Source organism: Drosophila willistoni, unplaced genomic scaffold (genome assembly GCF_018902025.1).
Source record: "Drosophila willistoni isolate 14030-0811.24 unplaced genomic scaffold, UCI_dwil_1.1 Seg222, whole genome shotgun sequence".
Lineage (NCBI taxonomy): Eukaryota > Metazoa > Arthropoda > Insecta > Diptera > Drosophilidae > Drosophila > Drosophila willistoni.
The window spans coordinates 1-10276 of record NW_025814194.1 but is presented as its reverse complement, the minus strand read 5'-3'; positions in this window follow the sequence as shown (position 1 = coordinate 10276).

The window sequence follows — 10276 nt, the reverse complement described above, 5'->3', positions numbered from 1 at the left end:
TACTTGGCACGGCGTGGAAATGGTTAGCGGGCACACCTGATCATGAAGATCATATGATTGTGGTAAATAAGATCAATGAACAACTGGTAAACAATAATCGGCAGGTCGTAATTAATAATCTAATAGAAAATAAGATAAATGATTTAATTAAAATAACTAATACCATATTAATTAGAGGTAAACCCGAATCTAACAATAAGTCAAAAGAAATTGAAATAACCAAATTTAAATTGAGTCTTCTAAGAGAAGAAATAACAAATATTATCTATGCAATCGATTGGGCCAAGGCCAATACAGTAAATTCACTAATATTATCCTCTACCGAAATAGATTTCATCGAAACAATTAAAGAAGAAAGTTTAACATTTATAAACATTGAAGAATTAATAGAGTTTGCTGAGGTCAGTGTAGCCTCAGATGGTAAATCACTCCTTTATATTGTTAGCCTTCCCAGAGTAATTAATGAAATTTGTAAACAAATCCTAGCAATACAATTAAATATCAAAAATTTATAGAAGAAATAGACTATGAAAACATCATGAAATGTAACAAGAAATATTTCGGGTTAACCAATAAGAGTAATTGTAAAATTCATAATGGTAAGACAATTTGTAAACTGGAAGATCTGACTAATTTAGAAAACAGTAAATGTATAGGAGCCTACTTGCAAAGAAGGAATCCCCAATGTAAGGTCATCAACAATCAGCACGTAAAATCTCATTCGGAAATAATGCCCGGTACCTTGCTGCTGAACCAATTCCAAGGAGACATCAGCATCAATGGAGAAAACATCACCCTAGAAGGCACCTTCATAATCCAAGCGGAAAACGCGACAGTCATTATAGAAGACTCCTGGTATATTGTGAAGACACGCTTTGAAGCCGAGGTTCAACCACCGCTGTTACAGTTACTATCAAATAAGCAGCAGAGAGGTGAAAAGCTATCGCTGGAAATGATCAAGGAGTTACACATCAATAATACTAATAATCTGGAGCGTATCCAAAGAAACAACTTGATTATGTCTTCGTCAAACTGGATTATTCTAACTCTTCTAGCAGCTGCGATGATAACATATTGCATCATTAAAAAATACTGCAGCCACGGAACAGGCAACCATGGTCCACCAATGGAAGTCTCAATCGGGCCTGTCCAATATGTTGTTGCGACCGAGGACGTCCGCACTTAAAGGGGAGGAGTTAAGCACTTCTATCACAACTCATACCATAACATAGAAGCCATAACCCAAGTCCGTCAACACATGCCCATTAACCGCATGCCCATTGGCCGACCCTATATCATCATCACATGCAATACCCATTGGTCAACCCCACTCAATCGTCACATTTGTCGCATGATCGCCAATCTCAAGTAACAGTCCGATCGCTAGGATAAACAATAAGCCTGCACCCCATTTTCCCAGGCCCTAGAAGAATGGTGTCGGGTTCGGTGCATACGCAGAATCACGCCACAAATTTCGGCAATAAACAAAGAATGGTCCTGAACACTTGTGTAAACAAAGAATGGTCCCACGCACTTAAAGTGGACTATTGGACTCAGCCAACGCCGCCGCCTGCGACGACGTCGATTACCCAAGCCTTCATCCAACATAATTGAACCATAGCAAATCAGTCTTGAGCCTAAGTACAAACCAACCGGTAACTTCGCTTAAACTCCGCCGAATTCGCTCACCAAAGTCAGCATCTTTCAGTTATAATATTAACATATTGTATTGTAATAAAAGTGACTTTATAAATAAAAATTCATTTTTTTAACCCGTGAGTGAAGGAAGTGTTTAATTTATATACTGACCAGCTCTGACACCAGGGTTAATGTGCGGAGTAAGCCTTTACAACTAAAGAAATTAATAAGCAAGAATACACAAAAACAAAAACACGTATCACAGAGTCGCGGGTAGGCAAAAGACGAGAGCGCAAATCAAACAAGAATAGGAAAGAGCGGGAGAAAGCGTAAAATTGACCACATGCAACAACAATTTGTACGCAATAGCGCGAGAGTTAGTTACAACGGTAAAGACACAAAAGCAAAAGAGATAAGCAAAACAACAACACAGCTAATGCAAGTATTGTTGTACGTTTTGATTTATGTATATTTAAACAAAACTCATAAGCGACTGCAAGAATTGGCGAAACGAAAATAAAATTCGGATGCTGAAATTATTATTAAACCGAATTAACATATCCCGGTATTGGCTGTAATTGTATGAATTTCACATGGAAGAAGACTTTTCAATAGTTCTCATTCAAAACTGGACTGAAAATGTTTCAAAGCATCTTTGTTCACGCCACCGGGTGAACAGCAGTGATTCGAAAAGAGCAGTGAGGAGTGAGGAGGGCTTTTTGATCCTCGGCGGATGTGGTCACACCAGGAGTGTGATACGAGATTTGCATACGAACACCCGTTCTTTTTTTCCTTGAGATATTTTTCCAAACCGATTGTAATACTTCAACCCGAAACATTTCATTTGTCTCGGGGTACCTTTTGAATATTGAATAAAGCATAATTATTTTAATCGCAGGTCTCGCGCGTTCTTAATTTATTACTCGCTGACCAGACCAAGCATAAATTGGCACCCGCCAAAATTGTAGTATCATTGGATCCTTCCGCCCCTCCACGAACATTGGTCCTTCGAGCCGGATATCCTTTCGCTCCTCCAGCTTGCATCGGCGGAACACCTGATAAGTACAACATTTCTTTATTCACATTTCATTTACCTCCTACATACTAATAAAAGTTTCGTTCGTTTCAAACTTTCACTCGTTGCAGAGGACGGACGTGTTTTTTTTGCGCTTATCAACTTTTATTTTTTCTCGCGATTAAATACTTTTATATACATAACTCTTAAATTATCGGTTTAATTAATAACAATTACAACATCCGAATTTTATTTCATTTCGCGAATTCTTGCTGTCGTTTTTGTTTAAATTTAAATAAAATCAAAACTTACAACAATACTTGCATTAGCGGTGTTGTTGTTTTGTTTATCTCTTTTGCTTTTGTGTCTTTACCGTTTTAACTAACTCTCGCGCTCTTGCGTACAAATTGTTGTTGCATGTGTTCAATTTGACGCGCTCTCCCGCTCTTTCCTATTCTTGATTGATTTGCGCTCTCGTCTTTTGCCTACCCGCGACTCTGTGATACGTGTTTTTGTTTTTGTGTTTTCATTTCTTTTTATTCTTTAGTTGTGAAGGCTTACTCTACACATTAACCCTTGTGTCAGAACTGGTCAGTATATTCTTATACACAGATTTTTTACCTTTAGAATTTTTATTTTCTATTTTTTTGTATTTCCTTTTGTAATTAAATTAAACTTTTTGATAAAATGGTTGTCTGCTCAAAAAATAATTGCATAGTTGCCACTAATGCGGTTGACTCCCATGATTATATTCTTTGTTGGTTGTGTGACATTGCGGTTCACGCCAAGTGTGCAGGTTACACAGGCAGAATCAAGGAGTCTATTGCTAAAGGTGGTGGCTTAAAATATGGATGTGATGCTTGCCGGGAGGTCGAGAATGAGATGCGCTCTTTCATGAGGCGGACTAGAGATAGTTTTGACACTTTAAGGGCAGGTTTTAATAAACTCCAAGCGGAGTTTACTGCGGTGGACACTCAGTTCAGAAGTTTATCGCTTATGAATGAGTCTCCGAAACGTAAAAGAACCAGTCCTTGGGGTGTTTCTGTATCTGTAGATCCGCCAGCGTCTCCTATCGTCCCCGACCGGCCTCATGCACCGTCCACTCCTAATGTACAGCAATTGATATCGTTTAAGAGCCCAGTTGTGAATGCTATTAGTAAGGAATTACCGATATCACCTGGGAATGATCTCTTAAAAACAATGCCTACTGTAGTGTCCGATGTGTTCGGGCAATTACCCATTCCAATGGAAATTGCCGATAGTTCTAAAAGTATCGAGGGCCCCTTAAACAAGTTGACTGCTGCAGTGGGTGACATGTCCAACGTTACTGCTGCGGCTGACGCTTCGGGACCGCGGCCTCTCGTTGGCATACCACCAAAGAAACATATATTTGTTTCTAGGCTAGACCCTGTTGTCACATCTGATGATGTAATAGCCTATATTGGGAAGAAAGTTAACGTCTCGAATATTGCGGTGAAGAAGTTTAAATTTTCTTATTCTCGGGACATTTCGTCCTTTAAAATTAGTGTTTCTGCCAATATCTTCGACACTATATGTGGTGGGAGGTGGGCAGTTATCTGCTTGGGCTCGCGCGTAACAGGCTTTGTCCTGGTGTCGTAGGGGCCACTTGAACGTACTGCGCATAGTATCGTCAACGTCCGCTAATGAAAAAGTGTGAGGTTTCCCACTCTTCCATAGCGACCTACACACTTTTATATACTTGTATGTACATACCTGACCTGTCCAAAAGGTTAAATGGTATTTCCCGATCCTTAGTATGTTTGTCCAAAGTTTTTCCATTCCATGCCAACTCACGTGTCCAATTCCACTTTTATTTCTTCCATCCACTCACTTATGTACATGCAAACATATGTAAAACTTGTCACACCCACATGTACATGTATTTTCCACAGTTGTTTGCCAAGTCCGCGTAAAAGATCAAAAGACAAGGGAAAAAAATGATTAAGTGTTATAATAAAAAAAAAATTAAAGTGTTCACTGCGATTTCTTGTGTGTTAAAACCATTTCAATGGTCCAATTAATTTCCTCACGCGCATATTCCGCAAACCGGTTAACATACATACATACATACATCGTCATCTGTTGATGTACTCACATACATATGTACATACACAAAATCCCTTTCGGTCGCACATTTATTAAAAAAAAAAAAGAGTCAGGAACCCAACAAGGGCAATAACAAATTACTTACAATTTTTAACCACCCCTCCTCATCCCTGTTTGTTTTGTGGGCTGTTCACTTGACTAAATATTAAAACTTGACTAAAAACATTTGATTAGCTCCAATTGTGTCCGTGACCTAAGGACTACCAGCTCTTTCTTAATGCCGATCAGTTCCTGTTCGTTCATGACTCCTGTCAGTACGTCGTCGACGTAGAAATCATCCAAAATTATCATAGCCGCCCTTGGAGACTCGTATTCGTGATCAGCTGCCAATTGTTCCAGCATTGACCATGATCCATCGAACACTACCCGCAGCTTGGCACCTATGACTGGATGGTGTGGCAAATAGAATGACATCTTACTTCCTTCATTCCCTCATAAACTGAGTATATTTTAACTTCAATATGGCTTCCTTAATAACGCTCGACTGCGAGAATGCGCGATAACGCTCCTTGAAATGTATCCGCAGATTGTGACTTTGCAGTCGTCCATCTATATCGACCGTAGTCAGCAATGACGTGGATAGTGTTGGCAATCTTGAAGTGTACACCGATGTGACTACCCACCCAAATATGGTCAGTTGTATTTGTTGCTGTTGATTGTGCATTTGTTGAAGAATTTCCTGGACATGCGAACCATAGTTTCCAGCCGGGCGGTATTCTTCCAACTTGCCAGACGATGCCAAAGCGGCTCGTAAAGCTTTAAGGCGAACGTTTGCCGTTTCATATTTAACCTCGTATACCCCGTAATCTTCAGCAGGACAAAGTTTCCAATGCATCCTGTGCTGGATTCTCTGCATATCCATATATGCGAGTAATTGTTGTCTTCAATCTTCCTCTGGCCTTGTTCGACGTTTTCATTTCCTCGTTTCCCCGTTTAGAAAGAGAGACAGAAACAGAGAGTACCAGACTGGCGCCAGTATAAAAATACAAAAACAGAGGCATTGTAAGATGTGCAAGATCATTCATGATACTTTGAGTATAAAAATACGTATGAATTTAAGTTAAATGACAAATGATTCCTCAACAATTTTATTGTGTGTAATTTCTATAAAGGTTGAGCTTTTTTGTTTGAATTTTTGATAAATCGCCTAGTTGCTTTCGAGTTTAGCTTGCAATTTATTGCATTTTTCTTAACTAATTGTACTTGTAGTTTAGGAGTTCGGCTTTCCTTTGTTTTAGCCGTTTCTTAACTCCGCTACGTTTTGGCATTGCTCAAACTTTGTCCACTTTGTGTGTCCCATGTAACATTTCCACTATTTATATTTTTATTCAGGTTCCTGTTGTGACGTTGTCACGGTAACAAATAATACTATAGCTATCTATTAACTAAATGGGATAGGATAGATGTTTTAAGCATATTAATAGAAAACTCTGAGCCGATTACAGGGGATAGAAGGATATCAGAGCAGAGGACCCTAAAAGGTTCATGCATAGCATAGTTAGAAGAACAACGACTAAGGGATAAAGGTATCAAAGGATGTCTACTCCGTCTACATGGTACCGACAGATTCACCTGAGCTAATAACTCAGGCGAGTCGATATCACCAATTAGGAGCTTGTGCATAAAAATGACACCAAGCATAATTCTACGGTTAGTTAGGGACGGAAGGTTAATCAAGAGAAGTCTACTAGAATACGAAGGCAAATTGACATTGCGATCCCAGCTTAAGCCACGAAGAGCAAATAGCAAGAACTGCTTTTGAACGGATTCTAGTCTAATCTGGTGCGACTCATATTGAGGTGACCAAATGCAAGATCCATACTCTAAAATAGGACGGACAAGCGAAGTAAAAAGAACTTTAGTTGTATAGGGGTCATTAAATTCTTTTGACCATCTTTTAATGAAACCCAGGACACTCATGGCCTTTGCGACCGTGGTGAAAATATGGGTGTTAAAATTTAACTTATGGTCCATAAGTACGCCCAAATCATTCATATTATTTAGACGTTCTAAAGGGCTATTGTTTAGAAAATAAGTGACCAGTTGAGAAGAGTTACGAAAAAAGTCATTACCTTACATTTGGTAGTGTTAAGATTTAGTAGATTAAACTGGCACCAGGATTGAAAGTTTTTAATATCAGCTTGACATCGTCAGCATACATAAGCACACTCGAATGAACCATGACTGAAGGAAGATCGTTAATAAGTAGTGTGAAGAGCAGAGGGCCAAGATGACTACCTTGAGGTACACCAGAAGTCACAGGAATGGAAACGGAAAAAGAAGACTTAAAAAGTACCTTCTGTTTTTTATTTGTGAATATTCTCGAACCCAAGAAAGGAAAAGGGGTGGAAACCCAATGTCGCTCAGCTTAGAAAGTAATAGGGTATGATTAACGGAATCAAAGGCTTTGCTGAAGTCAGTGTATATGACATCAGTTTGTTTACCATTTTTGAACCCTTGATAATTATTGATGTAAATTCTAAAAGGTTAGTGGTTGTAGATCTACGTTTCACAAACCCATGTTGGGATGGCGTATTAATAATAGAGCTGCAAAAATGTTGCAATTAAGAAGTTATAATTTTCTCAAAAGCTTTTGGAATAGCGGACAATTTTGAGATACCCTATAGTTAGAGGCTTCGGACTTTTTTGCCATTTTTATGCAGAGGAATAATAAACGACTCCTTCCAATTAGATGGAAAAGAGGAAGATTTTACAGACAATAGAAACAATTTTAAAATGGGTTTACATAATGCGTTTGCACAGAACCTGAGTACACATCCAGGAAGACCGTCTGGCCCCGGAGAATAAAGAAGTTTAACTAATTTAAGTTCTCTAAGAATAGAACTTTCATTAATCACTGGATTGAAAATGCAATTAGCCTTTTTTAAATGAAAGGATACGGACTTGCTCGATATTCAGTGGAGGAATAAGTTGTTTTGAAAAAACTCGCAATCATATCGGCAATTGCCTGATCAGTGCTCGCTTTTTTATATTGAAAAGACAAAAAAGATGGGTGCACAGAGGTCTTACGTTAAGAATTAACAAAATTATAAAATTGTTTAGGGTCAGAAGAAAACTGAAGCTTACACCGCTGAAGATAATTCTTATAGCATGATGCTTAATAAAGCATCATGAATTTGAACGAGCGACTGTATACAGAGCGTAATCTGATGAACGACGTGTTTTTTGAAACTTCTTTTAATATCGTGTCTTCACATTTTCAAAATTGGATAACTCACGAGAGAACCAGGGAGCTGTGTTAAGCCGCTCTAACCTACCAAGAGGCACACAAATATCAAAGAGTGAATTCAGAGTATCATAAGCAAAACGAACAGCTGAGTTCATATCTATACAATTGTATAGATAGACCAATCGGTGTTTTCATTAAGGCTGGCAAAGTCAGTCTTACGAAGCATCTATTTAGAGGTAACTCATTTGAACCAAGTAATGGTGAAAGCAAGGGCAGATCAATTTTTAAATTTAATGTAGGATGAAATTTGTCTTCGGGAAGAACAAATGGTTCGATCCTAGAAATATCACAATAAGAAGAACCCAATACAAAATAAGATCTAACGATTTTCCATTAGAATTTAAGACAGGATTGACTTGGTATAAAGATAAGCCTAGAAGGCCATCAATAAAGTCATGTGACATACAGAGCAGCATTATGGTACATTCATCTGTTGATGACCATGCTGAAGCGGGTAAATTAAAGTCACCTACACTACGAGCATGTCTTGACTCGAAACTAATGACGAGACAAACTGAATTGCTCTAAATGATTTAAATATACCACCATGTCTGACAATGGTGGAATATAGGAACAAGTAATAAAAGCATTAAAAGATTTAAAATTTACTTTAACACCGACAAACTCAATCTCCTGGGTACTAGAAAATTGAATCATTTCAGATGTTAAAGCAGCATCCACAGCTATCAGAACGCCACCACCTATGCGAGAAATCCGGTCACGTCTGAAAATAGAAAAGTTTGTGGAAAAAACCGATGCATCAGCAATATCAGGTTTTAGCCACGTCTCTGTGAAAGCTAGAATGTTATGCTCAAAAGAAAGACTATCTACATAGAGATTAGGAAGTTTAGATTTTAGTCCTCTAACGTTCTGGTAACCCAGGTTAAGTGACGAAGCTAGTTTTTTGACACACCAGCAGATGCTGATGTGGCAGGAATAGTATTAGTTGTTGTTGTAGGCAAGCGAATCGGTTGCCGATTTTTCTTTTTTACAGTATATTCCTTAACTATTATATGTTTAGGCCAAAAATCTTCTCGACATATAGTGTCGAAGATATTGGCAGAAACACTAATTTTAAAGGACGAAATGTGCCGAGAATAAGAAAATTTAAACTTCTTCACCGCAATATTCGAGACGTTAACTTTCTTCCAATATAGGCTATTACATCATCAGATGTGACAACAGGGTCTAGCCTAGAAACAAATATATGTTTCTTTGGTGGTATGCCAACGAGAGGCCGCGGTCCCGAAGCGTCAGCCGCAGCAGTAACGTTGGACATGTCACCCACTGCAGCAGTCAACTTGTTTAAGGGGCCTCGATACTTTTAGAACTATCGGCAATTTCCATTGGAATGGGTAATTGCCCGGACACATCGGACACTACAGTAGGCATTGTTTTTAAGAGATCATTCCCAGGTGATATCGGTAATTCCTTACTAATAGCATTCACAACTGGGCTCTTAAACGATATCAATTGCTGTACATTAGGAGTGGACGGTGCATGAGGCCGGTCGGGGACGATAGGAGAATTGTTCTGTTTCTGGCGGATCTACAGATACAGAAACACCCCAAGGACTGGTCCTTTTACGTTTCAGAGACTCATTCATAAGCGATAAACTTCTGAACTGAGTCTCCACCGCAGTAAACTCCGCTTGGAGCTTATTAAAACCTGCCTTAAAGTGTCAAAACTATCTCTAGTCCGCCTCATGAAAGAGCGCATCTCATTCTCGACCTCCCGGCAAGCATCTCATCCATATTTTAAGCCACCACTTTAGCAATAGGCTCTTTGATTCTGCCTGTGTAACCGGCACACTTAACGTAAACCGCATTGTCACACAACCAACAAAGAATATAATCATGGGAGTCAACCGCATTAGTGGCAACTATGCAATTATTTTTTGAGCAGACAACCATTTTATCAAAAAGTTTAATTTAATTACAAAAGGAAATACAAAAAAATAAAAAATAAAAATTCTAAAGGTAAAAAATCTGTGTATAAAAAGAATAAAAAGAAATGAAACACAAAAACAAAAACACGTATCACAGAGTCGCGGGTAGGCAAAAGATGAGAGCGCAAATCAATTAAGAATAGGAAAGAGCGGGAGAGCGGCGTCAAATTGAACACATGCAACAACAATTTGTACGCAAGAGCGCGAGAGTTAGTTAAAACGGTAAAGACACAAAAGCAAATGAGATAAACAAAAAACTAATGCAAGTATTGTTGTAAGTGATTTATTTAAATTTAAA